Source organism: Carassius gibelio, chromosome B25, assembly GCF_023724105.1.
Source record: "Carassius gibelio isolate Cgi1373 ecotype wild population from Czech Republic chromosome B25, carGib1.2-hapl.c, whole genome shotgun sequence".
Taxonomy (NCBI): domain Eukaryota; kingdom Metazoa; phylum Chordata; class Actinopteri; order Cypriniformes; family Cyprinidae; genus Carassius; species Carassius gibelio.
This window is the reverse complement of record NC_068420.1, coordinates 17,035,782-17,058,112: the sequence shown is the minus strand read 5'-3', so window position 1 is coordinate 17,058,112 and position 22,331 is coordinate 17,035,782. Positions and strand designations below refer to the sequence as shown.

Below are 22,331 nucleotides of genomic sequence, written 5' to 3'. Positions count from 1 at the left end.
CAGCTCCTATCGCAACCATGATTTTGCCCAGTAACAACAAGCAATTAGCTAATCAGCTCCTATCGCAACCATGATTTTGCCCAGTAACAACAAGCAATTAGCTAATCAGCTCCTATCGCAACCATGATTTTGCCCAGTAACAACAAGAAATTGGCCAATCAGTGCTCCTTCCTCATCCGTGATTCTTCATAGTAACAACAAGTAGATCAATTGATAACGTCAAGAACCCCCGGAGACGTGCGGATCACGGCTGAAGAAGATGATAACGGTCATCGGCTAACTTCTTACCAACATTTCCAATGTGGTGTTTCATAGATTAAGTAATAAATAAATTGTTATCAGTTAAGTTTACTTTAATGTATTAGTTCCGTAATAACATTATATTAACTAATGATGTAAATGTAGTAATCTTAATTACTACAGTGGTCAAAGCTATTTACTTCAACTTCCAGTTGTCAACTTTAATTAATCATTAGCTAATGATTTGCAAAGTAATCATGTTATGGCAAAGAACTATTAACTAATTGTTAATATGTTATGTATGTTAATATGTGGTTATGGATTTTTTTTTTATTAGTCATTTGTCTCAACAAGTAACATTAAAGTAATGACATAATGACATCTTTACAAATTATTAGCTAATGATTAATTAATGATAGAATTTTACACTATTAGTTAATATAATATGTTATTAAGGAATTAATACATTGACACATTTAACTAATAACAACAATTTATTGATAACTTTATCTATGAATCATATAAAATGTTAATTTGTTGCCAATGCAGTAATCATTGATAAATGGTTTGGTCCTTAATGAGTTATATATTAAGTCATGATTATCTTTTCATGAATTAATCATGAATTAATGCATATTAGTGCCAGCATATTGTAAAGTGAGTTAACATAAAAATAAAGTGTTAAATATATAAAGTTGTTTTGAATGAATAACATGTACCTCAGACAAGCTAATAATTTAGCTAATTAATGTAAATTACTATTAAAAAAATAAAGTATTTTATATTTTTATAGATTAGCCGACCAAGCAGAATATAAAGTATATAAAGTTACAGTTTAATACAGTTTCACGAGCTGCAACATTGAAACGATTCTTACACATTAGTGCATCAGTTATAATGCAATAATACATTATACATTATGCTTCTACTTTTAGTACTTTAAGTATATTTTGATGCTAAAATTTTGAGTGTATTGAATGTATGATCCCAGTTAACTTCCATCGAGAACATTTATCACAAGCGCTGTCTGGGCAGGGCAAGAAACATCATCAAGGATGTCTCTCACCCTAACCATGGACTGTTCTCCCTCCTTCCATCCGGCAGGCGTTACAGGAGCCTTCGCTCTCACACTAGTAGACTCAGGGAGAGCTTCTTTCCTGGGGCTGTGACACTTCTAAACTCCACACACCCAATCTAACCTGCACCTGCTCTTTTACTGCACTGGTCACAGTACTTTACATGCATGTATTGCACTACTGTTATTTTGCATATAATACATTGTTCAACAATACTTTTGCAGACTCATTCAACTGTATTTATTACCACTGTTCTCACGTTGCTGCTGTTCCTAATGTATATACAATCTTACATTGCTCTGTTCATAATGTACATACAATCCCTACATTGCATTCATATTTATATTCTGTATATACTCTGATCAATATTGTATATAGCAACTCCACTGTACATTCTGTATATCATAGCTTTACTTACTCTGCACTTTTATGTATATAAAACACTATATTCTTGCACTTCTGGTTAGATGCTAACTGCATTTCATTAGCTCTGTACGTGTACTCTGCATAATAACAATAAAGTTGAATCTATCTAATCTATTTACTTGTAATAGAGCAGAGGGCTTCAAAGTGTTGAAAATAGTTTAAGGGGATTTACTTTTTTTTTTTATTTAGATGGACCGTCGCTTCAGGAGATGGGCTAATGCCAACCCGAATCTGACTGATACAGTGGAAGCTTGAAAGGTGAAGGAAGCCAACAAAGGAAAGCCATACGCAAGACCCCTGTTCCTGGAGAAAGTGCTAGACAAAGCCAAGAAAAGTTTAAGTGAGCATCACGGAGATCGGTCTAACAGAAAGTGGGGGGCTGAAAATGCCCTGGGGTATGCTGCTTACCTGGTGGCAGCTATGAAGAGGGACCCCACAGGAGGCAGCAAAGACACCAAAGAACATGCCCACAACAAGGGGAGTTTCAGGGAGTATATTGAGCTCTTTTCTTCTGGCAGAATTGCCATTGCCATGAATGAAGAGCAATATGCTGGGAAAGCTCTTCAGCATGCTGCGGACTCCCAGCACTCTGCCCCCACAGAGTTCACCACCCCCACCCAGCACGCTACCACCACCCATACTTCTACTGCCTCTCTCCGCTCCCTCTTGGATAGGAAGTTGCCTAACCAGAACAAGACTGTAGAAAGACTGAATTCCCCCCTCAAAGTCGCACCTTGTAAGCAAACCACTTTTTTGGTTTGTTTAGTATTTATTGCTGTTCAGTAGTCATGTTTATCTGTTTGTCCTTTGTTTTTTTTGTAGCTTTGGCCCAGGCACACACCCTGCCTGAAGTGGACCAGAGGTGGATCTCCAAGGTCCTGTTCTGGTGGACAGCACAGGGGCATCTTGAGCTGGTATTTAGTAGGGTGAACAAACGTTGGTGTTATCCTCCACTGGTGCCACTGAAGACCAGTAATTCTCCTTCCTTGGATAAGGATCAAATGATCAGGCAGGTGGTTGGGTGAGATGTACTTTGTGGCATCTGAGTACCTGGCCTGCCGAAGATGTAAGAGGAAGGTCATCAGCTGGAGCCATGATCTCGTTTCCCAGCTCGACATTGGCGACAAGGTGCTGTTCCCTTTCATTCTAACATTAAAACTTGCATGTGACTTCGAGGTAATAACTTTGATGCGTCAGCGAGGGCTGGGAAACAGCTGCAGGAGCGTCATGTTGATGTCTGGTTGCAAAAGACAGTCCAGTATCTGACAGATTGCAAGGGGATTGCCAGAGCTGTGACGTCGAACCTGCTCCTTCAATGCCTTCTATACCTAAGCACCGATGGCTGATGCAGGTGTATGCCCAGGATGTCCTGCAAAGGCTTGATTAGGTCAAGGCCACTATAACATCACAATATGGTAAAATCTTTAAAAAATGGATTCTACCAAAAAATTGTTTTGTTGGCAATGAGCATGGACAGGTGATCATCAAGGTTTTGGTCTCGGGCCAATGACTGAAGGCCTTATCAAACGATACAGAGTGGCTGGGGTGGCTCCTCCCGAAGTGCTGTATGTCGACTGAGACTACTGTGGCTACTCTCTTTTGTGGAGGATGTTTGAAGAGTGGGAGCAAATGACCATCCGGTTAGATGTATAGCACTTCATGCGGACGTTTGCTGTGGGTTGCACCACCGACAGTTATATGCCACATTTATGAGTCGCCTCAGCCGTTGTATTTTCATGTGGGACCCGGTCGACCTGACGGCCCTGAAGACAGTGAAGCATGCAGATCTAGAAGCATATGGGAAACCATCATCCGAGGCTGATGTGCTACGCTGTATCAGTCGTAGCGAGCTAGCGCTACATTGCAGGAGAACCACTCACGGGACCAAAGAGACCCTGGCACTGATTGAGAGCGATGTTCAGCCCTTTGATGGAGATGCTGGTCGTGACACTCAGGGAGTCCCACTAATAAACTCAGCCCGTATGAGAGTCCCAGCGGAAACATGTGGCCTGCATCCAGGATCCTGCCGTTGTGCAGCTCTACATGCAGACGGGTACTGTAATGAAGAGAGGGCACCGCCTGCCAACCACTCCACTTAAGTCATTTCACCTGCACCTTAACAGATTCATCCCAGGTTAATAAATTATTGAACTGAATTATTAAAATAAGATTTGATTTATACTGAAATAATTATGAGAATTGCAAGAACAGCTATTTGTGTATTTATATGAAATTTTGTGCTGTGAATTTTATTTTTTATTTTTTTCATTTATAGGTACGCTGGCAAGTGACAGCTTCTTTCAGTCATATCTTTTGGATGGACTTGCAATGTGGAATGAGGACCGGGCAGTGGCAGCAACCAACATTCCTACAATCATCTTCTGCGTCATGCGGTCAACACTCTTGTAGAGGAGCTTATTGGCATGAAAATCATCCCTTATGTTGGGCCAAGAAAGTACACTGGTATATAGCTATTTTTTGTCTTTAGTGACACTTTAATTCAAGTTTAAACCACTGAACTGTGGTATGTTATCTAATTGTCAATGTTTTACTATTTTAAAGGGGAGCTTATTGGAGTGGAATATCTTTACAAGCAAACTGGTAAAGTTCTGCAGGACTACAAGTTGGCCATTGAAGAGTCAGAGTATACCACTGAGGTTGGTATAGAGGTGGATGAAGGTTAAGCTGAACTTGAGGAGTTTCAGGACATAACCGTCCTCACCTTTGACACCTGCTGCCTCTTCACAAGCATCAGTGTCTGCAGCATCATCTCCAACTCCTCCAGCAACCAGCCCCACGTCATCACTGTTTGTGTTCCCTCCATCAGTGTCATCTCCTGTCAGAAGCTCACTGCACACTCAATCAAATCTAGAACTCTTTCCTGGAGCACATAGCTGTGAGTTTTACTAAAGTATTCATAAAGGTTTCGTTATTTGTTGTCACACTATATACATTTTTATCACATTGAAAGGCATAAATACAACTTTAAAATAAATGTTTACCTTTTTGATGTTGTCCCAGTGGACCGATTATCTGCAGAAATGGATCGTCCAACATCGGAAGAGAACACTTCATAATCTTTAGGGTTATGGAGCCGTGCAAGACTTGGCAGAGTTTTTGGTTAGCCACAGAGAGCACCGTCTGGCTTTGTCAGGAGAAGAGTGCATCAAGATCATCTCCTTATGGCAGGTATTGGGGGAGTATGACAAGAAAAAAAACATTTACCCACCACGTAACCAAACCAACCTAAAACAGGGATGATTCAGGGCCACTAAGAAGATTGTGGCCCCAGGTGTGGAGAGAACCAAAAGGTATGTTACGTTTAGTAAACACAGGGTCTACACATTTTTTATATAAAATATATATATATCTGAAACTGGCTGAAATATTACCTACAACTTTTTTTGTTTAGTAAGGATTTCTAGTAAAATGAGTAAAACCTGACACCTTCATGACTAGCTTATCTTCCTGTAGCCTGTTAAGTTCAAACTTAGCCTGATTATATAACACATTGTTAGTTGTGATTTACATTTAATTCTGACTATATATATTAGGTTGCTAAGTATGTTACATTGCTATGGACACAGTTCCAACCGCACATTGTAATATTTAATTTAGCAAAAACAAGGCAATCATTTCTTAATCAGTAAAATCATTTTGTATCAATATGTTGACTTTTACTGTACTTTAGTAAGTAGCCATGTAATAAGCGGGATAATATGTAGTCATTATTGTGAAAAAAAACCTGACAGGCTGACTAACAACACTGTAATAATTCCACAACACGAAGAAAGACAATATAACTATGTGCAGATATTATAAATGAACATTTAGACAACACAAAGCAAAACAGACAGAATAGGAAAGGGAAAATAAAAATAAGATCACACAATGAAATTAAATCTTACATTAATATGTATTTTGTTGTAATTTGCAGGTGTTTCGTTGGGGCTCATAGTCCTGCACAGTGGCCTGACTGACTGCAACCAAGTGGTGGAGGCCATTTTCACAAGGCTCTGTGCTCTCTACCCAAGAGTGCATCCTCACCAGTGCTAAGATCATGAGTGAGACCACCATCCAGCTCCCTGAAGTGAATGCTGTAACAGTCACACAATGGTGAGTAAATTCGCATTGTCACCGCTAAGCCTAAACTTAAAGCAGCTGTACTTGGAGATTAATGGTTACAATTCATGTTTATTTCTGTTCCCGAAAATTATAATCCACATGTAAAACTATGTGCAGCACATTTTGCTGAGGACAGCTTCCTCAATCTCCATCAGTTTAATGCCGGATTCACACAAAGATTATTCCTGAAAGATGGAGCAGTTCCCTCTTTGTCTGGAGAAGGCGTTGTTTATGGACCACAACCAGTTAGTGTATTTTATTATTTAAGTTGGTGCGTTTAACAGTTTCTGTAACTTACTACACAAAGGGCAACGCTGTTTAGCTTTGTTAACTAGATGGTAGGGCTGTGCAAAAAAACGAATGCAATTTTCATGCGCATCTCTTCGTCAGTAAAAACTCTCCTGTGATTATAAGTACATCTCCAGAACATGCTCCTGCCCACTTGCTTCTCAAAACTAACGTTACTCCAAAACTAGTCCAATTGCGTTTACAGGAGAGCAGCCTGCTCTAAGCTGGTGTCGAATCACAACACAGGAACCGCTGGCACAATCAGAACTCGTTACGTGTTTCTGAAGGAGGGACTTCATAGAACAAGGAAGTCATCAGTGGTATACAGATAGGTGAATTGTGTGAAAAATACTGTTGTTTTTTTTTTTTTTTACACGCGAAACATGAACACATGTTATATTGCACACTGTAAACACAATCAAAGCTTCAAAAAAAGCGCGTAAAATGGGACCTTTAATATTGGTTGTTTTATGTTTCCCAGGTTCAGCAGGCGTGGCAAGTCACAGGAACAGGAGATTTTGAAGCAGGGTATCCAAGCCCCAGATGCACCCATGGCAGGACCCGAGACGCTTCCTGCGGCTATGCAGAAAGGACCAACTCTCTATCCAGGCAATTTGGCTGAGCCTCACCTTTTTATCCTGCCACCAAACACTGCTGGGAAGGCAAAACTTAAGAGGAGGTCGCAACCCCAGGCCATCTCCCAGGCTCCAACATCACATCAAGGACTTCCTGTCATTGCACCAGCACTAGCCGTCTCTCTCCCTTTCATTTTACCATCTGTGCAGCTTCCGCGCCATCCTCTACAGTGCCAGGTACCTCACAGGTGATGTTCTTCAACCTCCCATTACCTTCAGCTATGTCACCATCCGCTCGGACACAGACATTCGGTCAAGATGTTCCTCACTCCACCCAGCAATACAGAAAGAGAAAACTGGAGAGAGAGCGCACTGGAACTGTCACAAGAAAAGATGTGAAGAAGACAGACGTCATTCTTTGCAGAAAGTGTAACAAAGAGAGAAAGCCACAATCACATCTTTAGTACTTTGATAACTGGTTCTGCAAAGAGTCTGAGACTCAATCATATGGTGAATGGAGGGCTGTGCTGCAGGAACGAGGTTATAGGGAAAAAAAAGGGAAATGGCAACCCTCAGCTTCTTAAAGCTGCCATTTCAGCACATGATATTTTTATTTGGTTAATGTTTGCTTTATAGTGCAATTTACAAGTCTCCCACAATGACAGCTGTCTCTAAAATGTGTAATTACTGTGTGTTTCCTATATATGTATATTCCCAACAGATGGTATGTTTATGTTTTTTTTTATTATCATTATTTTGGCTAATATATGAAAAGAGTGGTAAATTTTTGTTTGGATTTACTTTTTTTTTTTTTTTTTGGCGAATATGTCAAAATTGCACTACTGTCGTAAATGTTTATTTTGGTTTACAATTTATTATTATTTTCTTAGTCTGATGTCAAAATTGCACTGCAAATTGCACTGTTAATCTACTCACCATTGTGTGACTGTTGCACATTCACTTCTGGGAGCTGGATGGTGGTCTCACTCATCACCTTAGCATTGGTGAGGATGCACTCTTGGATGTGCTTGTGAGCACGTGCTACAACAGTGAAGCGGGACACCCTCACTCCATCACAGCGCACCGCGTTTGGGTAGAGAGCACAGAGCCTTGTGAAAATGGCCTCCACCACTCGGTTGCAGTCAGGCCACTGTGCAGGACTGTGAGCCCCAACGAAACACCTGCAAATTTATATTTATTATATTTTTTTACACTGATATGTAAATTTTACTACTGTGGTAAACATTTTTGGTTTTATATATTTTAAATTGATGTGTCAAAATTGCATTACTGTTCTAAATGTTTTATTGGCTTTAAAATATAAATGCAGATTAAAAGGGTTGTGAATATTTGCCCTCACACTATTGTTATTGTGCCTATTTGTATTCTCACAATATTTGTACATGTATGTATATATGTGTATATATATATATATATATATATATATATATATATATATATATATATTTGCACTGCTGTTATAATTTATTTTAAATGACTTTGTATTTGCAAATAAAAAGGGTTGTTAATCTTTGCACTCACATTGTTTTTGTGCCTATTTCTCACTGTATTTGTAGTTCTAAAACATTTTGTATTATGTATTGCATAACCGTAAAACACACACAAAAAAAGGGACTTTAAGAATTGGGCTTGGGCGTCGTGACGTCATTACTTGGGGTGGCCGCCGTGTTGACTGCGCAGTGTTTAGACGTACTCCCTCTCAGCCATGTGTCTTAATTTGATTAATTAAAAATAGCTTTAGTAAACATTGGAAATAAAGGAAATTTCCCTGGTTACTCAACATGTATTTCAACATGTATCTTTCTGTTGATATCCCTCTGCTGACAGCAAAAATTAGTAACGTTACTGCAAAACTGCTGCATTGACTAAGCGAGTTGTGAAGCTAGGTCTAACGTGACTTTGCTTACAGATTGGCGTGAAATCGTGCTCTCACAACAACCACGCTGTTATCTTAAAAAGCCCGATATCACATCAAGGTTGCTTTCAAGTAAGCAAAACAATGCTTTGAAAACAGCTGGAAGGGCAAGGGGATAGCAACAGGATAACAATACAGAGACTGACAGGTCCGATAGAAGGGCTAACATTACTGGGATATTTTACAGGAAAATACTAAAACCGAAAGACAGCGGGAAAAGAGCTCAAATCCGTGAGAACCCCGGGGAAAAAACGGGGGTTGACAGCTACTAACTACACTTTTGAAACACATAAGTTAGTTAAAAGTTACACGTGTTACTAGGTAGGTGGAGCGCAGCTTACCTTTGTCCAGATTGCAGTATTACTGTATACTGTTTGTCGGCTTTATGATCTGCAGCTCCTGAACCCATTTGTGAACTGCACACGAGACTCCAATGACTTGTTGGATTCATACCGCTAATAGTGAAGATTTTGTCCACATACCAGTCCTTGACATCCCTATTTAGCGTGTACCTGTAAATCCCACAACCTTTTCGCGATTTTAACATCTTTTTTTCTCCCAATTCTTCTGCTTCTCGTTCGACTCGCTGTATTTTTACATTCGCGAGGCCATCAACATGGCCGCCTCGTAACAGAATGCAACGCGGCGCAGAAAATATAATAACTGAAAAAAAAATAATATACTATACTGAAGAAAAAGGTGTCAGCGCTGCGTTATTCATGTATTTGTAATCACAATGCACAAAACACAAATCATGTATTGTTGCAATGAATATTCACATTTTATTAGTCAAATCATTTCGGCTTTTTTATCAAGCGACAGCCGGATGCCTTTGTCCATATAAGGTATTTTCTACGAGTCCTATTTGGACTTTATGTGAGAGAGCGCCCTCCGGCGTCTGGTATGAACGAAACATACATAGCGTGAGAGTGTTTACCTCGGAGAGTTCCCAAATTAAAGTGTTGGGGACTAATTTACGTTTGATTAAAATGCGGGGGACAATGATGATTACAGCAGAGTCAAAATGGACACATTCTCGGAAATCCATCACTGGTCGGAGCGGGCCGCGAACTCGCGTCCCTGTGCGTCTTTTAGGATCTTTACCACGACTAATGGGGGGTGAAGGAGAGGAGAGGTGTCATACAAAGTAGGGTGACCACCCTACCCACGTAGCGCGTGCGTGCACAGCGTTTGAAGGCCAATTCATGCGTCCCACAAATTGAGACTGTCACGCATAATCAATGCTTGCTCAAGAAAAGTTGATGGCTCTATATCATAGACAGTAAAAGAAATGGACACAGCGACCCCATTGGAACTCAATTGAGACAAGTGAAGCTCATTTTTAGCTTTTTTTAACCCGTCCTTTTCTGACGCGCAGACTCAAACGAAGCTTAACGACGTCAGCAACCTGTCTGACAGATGTAAATCTTCTAGTAGCCGTGCGTGCAAACTGCCATCGTTAATCTTGCAGAGACGGCGAGCTTGAGCGGGGAGTTCTTTGACGTGAGTGAGCACGAGTAAGTATTCTGATTAATTATTTTGTATAGTATTTTAAAATGTAACGCCAGTACGCCATATTAAGTTAATTGCCTGCGAGCTTCTCCTCCTGTCTGTACGGTAATGCGACAGAGAGTCGAGGTGGTTATGACGCAATCGTTATAAGTCGTGTATCTTTAGAAATAAATAATGGACAAACGGAGTCTTTAAACGCTTAAGATGTAAAGTTATTCACTGTCAAAGTGACGCCAAAATGAATGGGAGTCATTGGGAATGCTAACGCAAGTGAAGTTCTGCTAAAAGATGGCAGCCCCCACCCGACTTCAACTTCCGGTCGAGTTCCTTGCCCCCTTCTCTATATCCTCGAGCCCCAGGCAGCCAAACGAACATTACTTGACAGTTCAGCACGTTACTGCGAGAGCGAGAGCAAGCGAGGTTGAATGAGAGATTAAGTTTACATCTTTATTATTTCTGTTTTAACGTTTTTCCTACATTGTTTATATAAAAATATGTTATGTAGGCAATAACTCAGTTTAATATTTGACTAATTAATTGAGGTGGCGTCATTGTTAACTTACAAAAATTATGATAATTTGGTGGATAATTTACATTTTAAACCACAAAGCTGACGCGGGAGGTATGTATAACTGCAATATAAAGACATTTTGAGTATTATTGCTATTAGTATTATTTTCTAAAATTAAGTCTCAGGCGCAGTGTAGGCTGTACGTCACTGTCCGAATCCGTTCACTTATTTATCAGTTCACTCCTTCCTGATATAGTGAACTCAACTGCCATACACTATATAGGGATTAGTGAATGAGTGAATTCCCTTCCCTTGAGTTGTGATGTAAGACTTTTTTTTAAAAAAAACTGTTCCTGTGGTGCTGAGCAACTACAATTCATTTTAATCCTAAAATTTTATATTATAATTTATTTAAAGTGAATAAATTGTAATGAAAAATAAATAAAATAGCTAAAGTAAATCGTAAGTGGAAGTGCATCTGTCAATTCTGTCATGAGCATACATCAGCAATTACACATGTTTAGGGCAATCGGGCATTATTAATATACCATGTAAGGTGGTATGTGCTAGAAATGGGTAAACCGCTATCAGTGAGTCTGCCCATGGGGTGGGGGCACCCCCGCTCAAGGTGTCCCACATTGTCCCTCAGAAACATACCCCTTGTCCCCCCTTGGGCTTATTAGCAGGTGGTCACCCTAGTACAGAGTTGTCTCATGGGATCCTCGTCTGTTAGTTGGTTTTATCGGGTGAAGCCTGCAGGACCATCAGGACTTAAAGTCTTTTAAGGTTATTTTTATGCTTTCCTATCACTAAATGTATTCTATTCAAGTGTAATTCCTATAATCTCCACATGATGGCAGGAGACGAAGCATTGCTGCCTATATGAGTTGTGAAAGATTGCTGGTTTAATGGTTTGTGACAGCGGGTGGTCTGGTTTATTGTGCTCTTACTGTAGTTTGAGGATAATTGGGTTTGTATGAACGTCTTTTCACACTAACTGTATGCAGGATAAATATGGTTATTAAATATGGTCTGTGTGGTGGATTTGCCGGTTTGGCTGGCTTATAATGTCACTCAGCTTTGTTTGAGCTCCATATCTTTGCAGCTGATTCGCGTGTTGTTTCATTGTGCGTGTGTGTGTGCGCGCGCGTGTGTGTGTGTGTGCGCGCGCCTGAGGGTCAGTGTTGTCTTCTGAAAGGAACAATGCAGCCAGAACATTTGTGCTCTAATTACTCTAACACAATCATTTCCTTTGCCTTTCCGCCTTAAGCTTTTTCTTCTGGTTGCTGTTCTGCTGGTTTTTACCCTGATAAATCTATTAGACTGTAGTTTGGCATCCAATAAAGCAATGAAGGGACAAATTCCATGTTGTGTTAAGTAATTATCTAATAAAATAAAAATGAGGCATAAAAAAAGAGAGTTTAATTGTGGTCTTGTCCTTCTCTACTGCATCCAACAATTAAAATCCTACAGTAATGTGGAAAATCATAACAAAAACAACAACAATAATAATAATAATTCTTAGTGTTGTTCTTACTAATATAAATAATATAATAATACTATACACAATAAAATGAAAATTGTGGAGTCACACTGAAGGCATCAAGGGCTATTTGAGCAAGAAGGAGAGTGATGGTGTGCTGCACCAGATGACCTGGCCTCCACAGTCACCGGACCTGAACCCACTCGAGATGGTTTAGGGGTAAGCTGGACCGCAGACAGAAGGCAAAAGGGCCAACAAGTGCTAAGCATCTCTCGGGGAACTCCTTCAAGACTGTTGAAGACCATTTCAGGTGACTACCTCTTGAAGCTCATCAAGAGATCGCCAAGAGTGCGCAAAGCAGTAATCAAAGCAAAAGAAGAACCTACAATATGACATATTTTCAGTTGTTTCACACTTTTTTGTTATGTATATAATTCCACATGTGTTAATTCATAGTTTTGATGCCTTCAGTGTGAATCTACAATTTTCATAGTCATGAAAATAAAGAAAACTCTTTGATAAGAAGGTGTGTCCAAACTTTTGGTCTGTACTGTATATACTGTATGTAAATGTAGTACAGACCAAAAGTTTGGAAACATTACTATTTTTTATGTTTTTGGAAGAAGTTTCTTTTGTTCATCAAGCCTGCATTTATTTGATCAAAAATACAGAAAAAACAGTAGTATTGTGAAATATTATTACAACTTAAAATAATAGTTTTCTATTTGAATATACTATAATATAATAATTTATTCCTGTGATGCAAAGCTGAATTTTCAGCATCATTCCTCCAGCTTTCAGTGTCACATGTAACATCCAATCGATCACATGATCAATTAGAAATCATTCTAATATTCTGATTTATTATGAGTGTTGGAAACAGTTCTGCTGGCTAATATAGGTGATGAATAAAAGGTTAAAAAGAACTGCATTTATTCAAAATATTCTGTATTTGTATTTTATTAAAATTTTCTCTACTATCACTTTTTAGCAATTTAACACATCCTTGTTGAATAAAAGTATTGATTTTATTTAAAAAGAAAAAAAAATTACTGACCCCAAATGACTGACCAGTAGTGTATTTTATTACAAAATATTTATATTTTAGTGTAGTTTTTATTTATTTATTTTACTTTTTATTCATCAAAGTATCCTAAAAAAGTATCACATGTTCTGAAAAATATTAAGCAGCAGAACTGTTTCCAACTTTGATAATGTATCATCATATTAGAATGATTTCTAAAGGATCATGTGATAATGATCCTAAAAACTCAGCTTTGCATCCCAGAAATAAATGATAATTTAAAGTATAATACATTTAAACAATTATTTTAAATTGTAATAATATAACACAATATTACTGTTTTTTTTTCTGTATTTTTGATCAAATAAATGCAGGCTTGATGAGCAGAAGAAACTTCTTTCAAAAACATTAAAAATAGTCATGTTTCCAAACTTTTGGTCTGTACTGTATATATGTATATATATACATATACATAATACATACACTCATTATCATTCTTGCTAAAATAAAAATGATAAAACGCTATAGTTATTCATACTTGGAGCACTGTAGCCCCTGATTGAAAATTCTTAGGACCACAAGCAGAAAATTTAGGGGCACACCTTAAACCAGCCTGCAATGCAATCATTCACATATTTTTCCCATTTTTGCTGATAAGTAAAATTATAACATTTATTTATTTATTTTAAATATGCTTCAGAAATGTTCTAGTGTTTTTGTGAGATTCACCCATAAATCACGTGCATCACATCGTGCAAACTGCAAAGTCTCATGCTGATGGGACACTTTTTGGGCAATGTTGCTGGGAAATGACCACGACCGATCTAAAATATCCAGACAGAAATATGTTGGACAATTGCTCAAAACCGTGGCCCTGTGTATCATCAGCCTCAGTCGGAGCTGATCTCTGTAGAAGACAGCAGAAAAGTTCAGGAGAAATCCTTCCTGCCCAGCAACACACAAGGCCAGTGCATCCTTTGACCTGCAGCTCTGTACTGGTGTTCCTGCACCTGTACTGTACAGGAGCAGCTCTGTCTGACAGCTGTCATGTTGATAGTGTCAGGCCCGTCTCGCAGCTGTCATGTTGCTCACGGAGCGCTCTTCATGTGCACGCTGTCATACTGTGTGCTGTGTTTGCGTAGGCCAGTATTAGATGTGTTTACAGTGTCACGCTGAATATTGTGCTGAATATTTCATATTGCACATCGTGTCCTGTGTCATGCTATGTTGTTGTATCACTGTGATCTTTGTTCTGGTTTGAATGTCACAAACCTGTCAAGAACAGTTCCAGGTTAGATTTCACCGCAAATTCTAAAAAAAAAAAAAAAAGTTATATTCTGCATATAGAAAATTAAGCATATTTTGAGGCCATTTAGATTTGTTTGCACCGTGACATTAGTTTCATTCAAATTAAAATAATATAAATCATTATAATTTCTTACATATTTTTTTTGCTTGCAGCAAAGCAAGCACATTTTAAAGCCATTAAGATAAAATATAGCATGTCTGCATATAGAGTTTTTAAATAAATGTACTGTATTATTATATAATGCAATAAAAAGTGAAATAATAATATCATGTTGATACCATAAATATCAAGCACAATGATACATTAATTAAATTCTGTGTCTACACTTTGAGAATTAAATGTTTCACTCAATGACTATTTACAGTATTTGTCATATATATATCTCTATATTTTGTTGACTGTTTCTGACCTCTTGACCCATGATGTTGACGTTTCCTCAGGCCAGAGAGCTTGTATCTGCTTCATGTCCAGCAGATTGGCCTCAGATTTCACTGCTCTACACCACAACACCTGGACTGGAGCACAGACCTGAGGCCAATCAGAACCGAAAACAGATGTGCGACTTGTGGCTGAAGATCGAAATAATTATTAGAGGCCAATATGTGTAAACCAAGACATATAACCTGCAAGCAACTTAGGGCTTATTTCATATTTTTTTTATAATTAGTGCTGTCAAACGATTAATCGCGATTAATCGCATCCAAAATAAAAGTTTTTGTTTACATAATATATGTATGTGTGCTGTGTATATTTATTATTTATGCGCATAAAAATATATAAATATAAACACATGCAGTATATATTTTGAAATTGTAATATATATATATATATATATATATATATATATATATATATTTTTTTTTTTTTTTTATATATATATTTTATATTATATATAAAAATATAATATATAAGCAAAGCATATTTTTCTTTAACATATACATGCATGTGTTGGTATTTCTATGTATTATGTAAACAAAAACCTTTATTTTGGAAGCGATTAATCGTTTGACAGCACTAATTAAGTTACGTCATATAATACGTTGAGAAAAGTCTTTATTTACCGAGTAATTTACTGAGTTTTATCCGTATTTTGAACTACGTATTGCACATATATTCAACATTTTATTAAAAAACCAATATTATAATTTTGGTACATTTACCTGGTAAGATTCGAGCTCTGAATATGTCCAATACGCACACGAACTGTTCTTTTAAACCAGTCATTTTTATTGATTGCATGGAATCGATTTACAGGGCATTTGTGAATCACAGGACTGTGAGAGTTGGGAATTAAAAACCATAAGTTGAGTGACATGTTGAAATTATGCACACTTTCTAGTTACTGTCCTTACCAGTATTTAAATTCTGCAGCCTTTCAGTAGCGAATCTATTTTATTTTATTAAGTAGGGCTATAGCATTGTAAAACTTTAACTCATGTCTGGTATTTTCTGTCGGGTGTTCCCAACTAGCAAAGATCAAGGTTTGAATAATTTGGATAGAGCATGGCTTCTCACTCCATAAACATCATGAAGAGAGCTGGATGAAGCATATTTGCCAACAACCCATTGAAATCCAAACTGCAAATGCATTGTTTCGTTTTCAGTGACGAAGAGGATCGTTATTGTACCACTAGCATTTTCATGTGCTGTTTGGAAAATGATCAGCTTTTATGAACCAGTTGAACTGTTTGATTGACGAAATTAATCAGTAGTCTTACCAGATAGGCTGTATTTTTGAATTTGGTATAGTTTGGCTTAAATTTTGGGGTTATAGTTTGTTACACATTTCAAATACCATTACACACTGTATTTTTGTGTAACCCAGCCTGTTGGGTTTTATGACTACTGTACTCAAGTGAATTGACCCCAGTATCTAACAGAATTTGAGACCATAAATCAAATAATGCAGACTGAAAATGGGCTTTTTTCAAGGGGCTCTCCCATGTCTTTTGTCTTCTTGAGCGCAATGCTAACACAAGCTAACAACAAAGTATTTCTGGAGACTGTTGTGCGATTGGTTTTGACATGACTTCTAACAGGCACTCACTTACTCCTGCAGTAAAAGGCTGAAGTGAGGGGGCTAATGGTTACTCGTAATAGAAATCAGCTGGAGATACTGACGGATGAGCTGTTAGCTGAGCTGGAGTCGTGCTTACCAGACCTATGTGCCCTGTTCTCCTGATGGGATGTCGAGCCCATTTTTCTTGGTCTGAAACACAAATACAGAACTTTTCGCTAAATTATAAATGATAACATTTCAGAAATCCAATCCAATTTTTAAGCTTTGTGGTAGTCATCCTGAATGGCCTATATAACTATTTATGTTCCATATGTAGCGACACAAGCATTGCTTACGTGGAGGTAGTTTCCAAACAAAATAGCTTAATATAGTGGTCAACAGAAATGTTGAAGAAATGTTTTGCTTCATGGAGTCCTTTGCCGACGGAAAATTCCGATTGCACAGAATCCTATTGAAATGACTGGAATCGCCTGCGGAAATTTGCTGTACAAAGGTAAATTTGACTGCATCTTAATGTTTAGCATTTTTGTGCGAACGTTTTAAGAATGTTAATAACCCTTTAAATTGCGCAAACTGAAATTGCAAATGAAAACACGTACATTTCACAAAAACACCCACATATTGGAAAAAGGTTTTTACACCAACATCTGTGGCCATGTTGACTTATTGCGAGAGGAAACAATTACGCTTAGATTCATAACATCGGTTAATGGAAACACTGTCATTTCACAGTAGTTTTTAAACAAACATTTATAAAATATTGCAAAAGTTTTGCCCAAATCTGTAATGGAAACCAGGCTACTGTTTTGTTAACATTGTTAACGTTACATTTTACCAGTAACGTTAAAAGGATGCGATAAGAGCCAAAGTTCTGTTCATACTCGAAGTTGGTTTTCTGAGCTCCATGATGGTTTTATTCCAGCTTTGTCTTCTGTTGATTTTATTTGTAATTTCTGCCACCTTTTTAAATTTTCTTTAAAAAATACAATGGCCCGACAGTGAGTGTTGCCACCTGGTGGACTTACCTGTAACTCCTGATACATTCCCACACAAAAAACCTGAAATACTGTTTCATCCTATATTATAGCTCTAGTCCAAGTCCAGTTCATTTTAAAACTCATCAGTATTTTTGAAGGGATAGTCCATTTCTATTTAGCATATTAGAAGATTGTTTGAGTCAGTGTTTTTTTTAAGCCAATCACTTGAAATGGGGAAAAAGGAGATATAAGACGTACAAAAGCTGTAGTCAGAAAAAAAATCATAATGTTGCTCATAACATACCCTTAAAATGGGAGTGAAATTAGATTAAAGTGACGTGTTATCAATCTCCACTCAGGGAGATGACGGTGCTATGAAGGCAAATGAATAAAAATAACATACTATATCTAGAGTTGAATGGTTATTTCCAGATATGAGCTTGATATGCATATTTATTTATTTTATTTTTTTGTTGTTCAGTTGCTTTAGGACCAATATAATTTAGTTCTATAAATTATAGTTCTATCAAACAATCTTCTAATATGCTAAATTTATAAATGAATACTATTATAGACTATAACAGTTCTAAATCTGGTACACACACAGTTTTCATTTTAACTTTGTTTTAGTCATTTAAATTGTTTTAGTATTTTTATTTTAGTAAGTATATATATTCAGTTTAGTTTACATTTTTATTTAAGTGTTAGTTTTGGTAATTTGCTAAATGCATAAAATGTAATGTAAATGTAGTGTCACCAAAATAATGGTGCCCCCTATAGTCCAAAATATGTATAATACAATGTGAATTAAAAAAAAAAACTTTCAAGGGTTTTCACCTACATATTTCAATGAGAGACATAATTTACGTTATATTAAGCCAAGCAAACCTTGGGTTTTCTTTAAGACATTTTAACTGTCGCTTCTGGCCAAAATATGAGTCCATAACCTGTAATAACACTTTCTCCAGTAACAAAGTACATCTCCTGATGTCCCTTCACTTTAAAATCTACTAACATATTTTTTACTGGTCGGACCGTTTTAAATGTAAAGACACTTGATTTGTGCATATTTCTCTCCTGATTCAGATGAGGCGATATCCTCACTCTCATTCTGATGGCACCCATTCACTGCAGAGATTAAAAAACAATTTTAAATTTTAAATCTTTGAAAACTAGACTAGTATACGGTGTACATGCCACAGTATTCACTAAGCATTACTCTAGTATTTCATTCCAAACGTAACCCGTAATTAATTTCCCAGTGAAGGCCAGAGGTCACAGTTAAGAGGTCTGGTTGCACAAACCACTGAGCAAAGTTTAATAGTCAATTACGGACATTTGTTGACGTGAACAGCTTACCCTGATACCGGAGAATCTTGTTCTGGGCCGAAGGTTAATTAACATAATTCAGGGGAGGATCATCGGATTCCCGTCGAACGCAGGCTATGTGATTCCTGGGGCACTGAGGGTCGACCTGAACAACTGTGCCTTCAACAGAGACCAAACACACACTCGCACAGTCACGACACCTTCACACAATCCCGAACACACACGTACCACACTGATTTAATGGAGCCCCCCGTGCCCCCAGTGCTCCTCACACACACACACACACACATGCTCATTTCACACTCGGTAAGTGTGAAGCCTGTCAGCCGGGCTCAGATGCAGGCACAGATGGCTAGAGGGAACGATGGGCGATGGATATTGTTGCTAAAGCCCCTCTTCATAGGAGTTACTGAAGCCCATCCTGAGAACAGATTCCCATTTACTGTCAAAACACATTCAGACATTCATTGGAAGGTTGCATCCCTAAATCTGATTAGATGCACCATTTTTTGAAAAAGAGTTGGATTCAAATGTTTACATCAACCTATCAGAATCCGCAAAATGTTAAATATTTTACAAAATGCATGTTATTGTTTATTTAGTACTGACCTGAATAAGATATTTCGGTCCCACTCTATATTAGGCGGCCTTAACTACGGTATTCTTCTATTTTAATTAATCATTTGATACATATGTGTTTTAACATTGTAATTATATATTTTTTAAATACCTACATGTAATTATATCTATAGTTGAACTGTTGACCCATCCCTTACACTTTAACCCACCCTTAAACCTACCCAAACCTGTCCCTAACCTTTATACCACCTCAACATCAGCAAAAGTGTTTTGCAATATAATATGAACACAGCAAATACAGTACATTTTATTTTTTTTATGTAAGTACATAGCAGTTAAGCTCACCTGATATAAAGTGGGACCAATATTGATATAAATATAAATGTAGTCCACAAGAGAAAATAATAATTCAAAAGTTTACATCCCCTTGATTGTTAATATACTGTGTTGTTACCTGAATGATCCACAGCTGTGTTTTTTATTTATTTAGTGATAGCTGTTCATGAGTCCCTTGTTTGTTCTGAACAGTTAAACTGCCTGCTGGTCTTCAGAAAAATTCCTTAGGTCCCACAAATTCTTTGGTTTTCCAGCATTTTTTAACCTTTTCCAACAATGATTTTATGATTTTGAGATCCATCTTTTCACACTAGGGACAACTGAGGGACTCATACACATCTACTGTAATACAGAAGCTACAAAGATACTACTTAAAATATAAGTAAAGTGATATTGACAGCAGTCGATTTTAGAATTTAATGTCAGTGTCAAAAAAAAGTTTATAATAATATCATTGTTCAAAAGTATGTGACAGTAGAATTCCATGACTGCCCGATTAAAACCAAGTATTCCAGAGAGTTGTGTTACACACTGTAACACACAGCCTCAGGTGACATATTGCTTAATTCAGTGGTTCCCAACATTGGTCCTTGAGGCACCCCGACACAGCACTTTTTGCAAGTATCCTTAATCGAACACACCTGAATCAGGTCATCGGCTTATTAGTAGAGACTCCAAGATTTTAAATTGGTGAGTCAGAGAAGAGAGTCGACCTGAACAACTGTGCCTTCCACAGAGACCAAACACACACTCGCACAGTGACGACACCTTCACACAATCCCGAATTTAATGTCAGTGTCAAAAAAAAAGTTTATAACAGTTTTATAACTGAATAATATCATTGTTCAAAAGTATGTGACAGTACAATTCCATGACTGCCCGATTAAAACCAAGTATTCCAGAGAGTTGTGTTACACACTGTAACACACAGCCTCAAGTGACATATTGCTTAATTCAGTGGTTCCCAACATCGGTCCTTGAGGCTCCCCAACACTGCACTTTTTGGAAGTATCCTTAATCGAACACACCTGATTCAGGTCATCGGCTTATTAGTAGAGACTCCAAGTTTTGAAATTGGTGTGTCAGAAAAAGGAGATATGCAAAATCTGCAGTGTTGTGGTGCCTTCAGGACCAGGGTTAGGAACCACTGGCTTAATTAACACATCTGACCCAGTTTATTTATTACTGAGTCTTTCTGAGCCCAAACAATGAGGTGTGGTCTGTCTGTGAGTCTTCTCTGGGTGCAGATGGACAGCAGGGCACGCGTGATCTGAGGGATGGAGGACGGGTTGCCAAAGCCGAATCTGCTGCCCCACTCTGGCACCTTTTCTATGAATGTCTCCATTCAAACACATGTGAAAGTGTGCTCCTTCCTTACACATGTGAGCTGGGGGAAATGGCGGCTGACGGACCAGAATGAGCTGGATAATACCCGCTCGAATGCCAGGCTTGTTAGGGGCTGGGCTGCAGCTGTGTCCACTGATGATGGCTTGTACCATCTGCCAAACAGGCCTCTGGGAGTGAGAAACACACAGAGAGCTTTAACTGGGTTGTGAGGGAGAGCGATGTTCCTAAAGATACTGTGAACGCAGAGTCATATTCAACTTTTTTTCCTCCTGTGTTCAACTTAAATATGAAATATAATGACTGTCCTTTCTGTTGACTATCTTCCACTCTTTCTGCTGTGCGTTTAAGATTGTAAACACAGGTGAAATGACGGGTTGCAGGTCTGCTGCTGAGATCCATTCTTCAGTAACAGCCATCAATAACATATTTGAATTTCTTTTGAATGTCTTTTTGGATCGGATGTTTTAGTTTTGAAAGTTACATTATGGTTCATAGTGCACCGTACTCTTATTCCAAATGATTTCACTGTACCACTGTACCAAAAAAAGAGTTGTAATTTAGTTTTACATGACCTTTTTACAACCTCTCGCCAACACTTAGTATTAAACTAGATGTTTTCGCTGCTGTCCCTTTAAGATGTTCATATTTAATAACTTCTATTATAATTCTTACACTTTAAAAAAACAAATGTGTGTGTGTGTGTGTGTGTGTATGTGTGTGTGTGTGTGTGTGTGTGTGTGTGTTTGTTTTATATTATACATAACATAAATGTATGTATTCTTATTTTGATTATTTTAGTAATAAGTAATTATATAAATTAGATAATCACAATGTATGTTAATTACATAATATGAATGTCATTTTGAATATGCTTATTTTAATTATTTTAGTATAATTATATATAATTATATAAGTTTATAAGTTATAAAGTAAATAAAATGTGTAAGCAAAAATAAAGTAAGTAAAAAGTAAATAAATTGTATTATCCTAATTATTATTATTATTATTATTATTATTATTATTATTATTATTATTATTTTAATAATATTAATGTATTTTAATATTCTTAATTTATATATTTTTAGTGATATTCTAATATATTAAATTTATAAGCAATTAATTAAATTATTTCCTAATTACTAATTGTTAAAAATTCTATATATATTTATATTAAAAAACATTCTGTGTATGATCTGCATGTATGTAGTTTTATAATTTATGTATATAGATCATCATGA

The 22,331-nt window shown here is 37.3% G+C and overlaps 1 long non-coding RNA gene across 1 annotated transcript; it reads left to right on the top strand.

The window, feature by feature from the left end:
* The first annotated feature begins 3,203 nt into the window (after nt 1–3,203).
* LOC128013901 (uncharacterized) lies at nt 3,204–8,102 on the top strand. The gene is made up of 8 exons (XR_008183447.1): nt 3,204–3,876; nt 4,018–4,205; nt 4,305–4,638; nt 4,764–5,053; nt 5,680–5,858; nt 5,985–6,112; nt 6,361–6,487; nt 6,637–8,102. It is a non-coding gene; the product is annotated as an uncharacterized LOC128013901 (long non-coding RNA).
* The last annotated feature ends 14,229 nt before the right edge of the window (nt 8,103–22,331 follow it).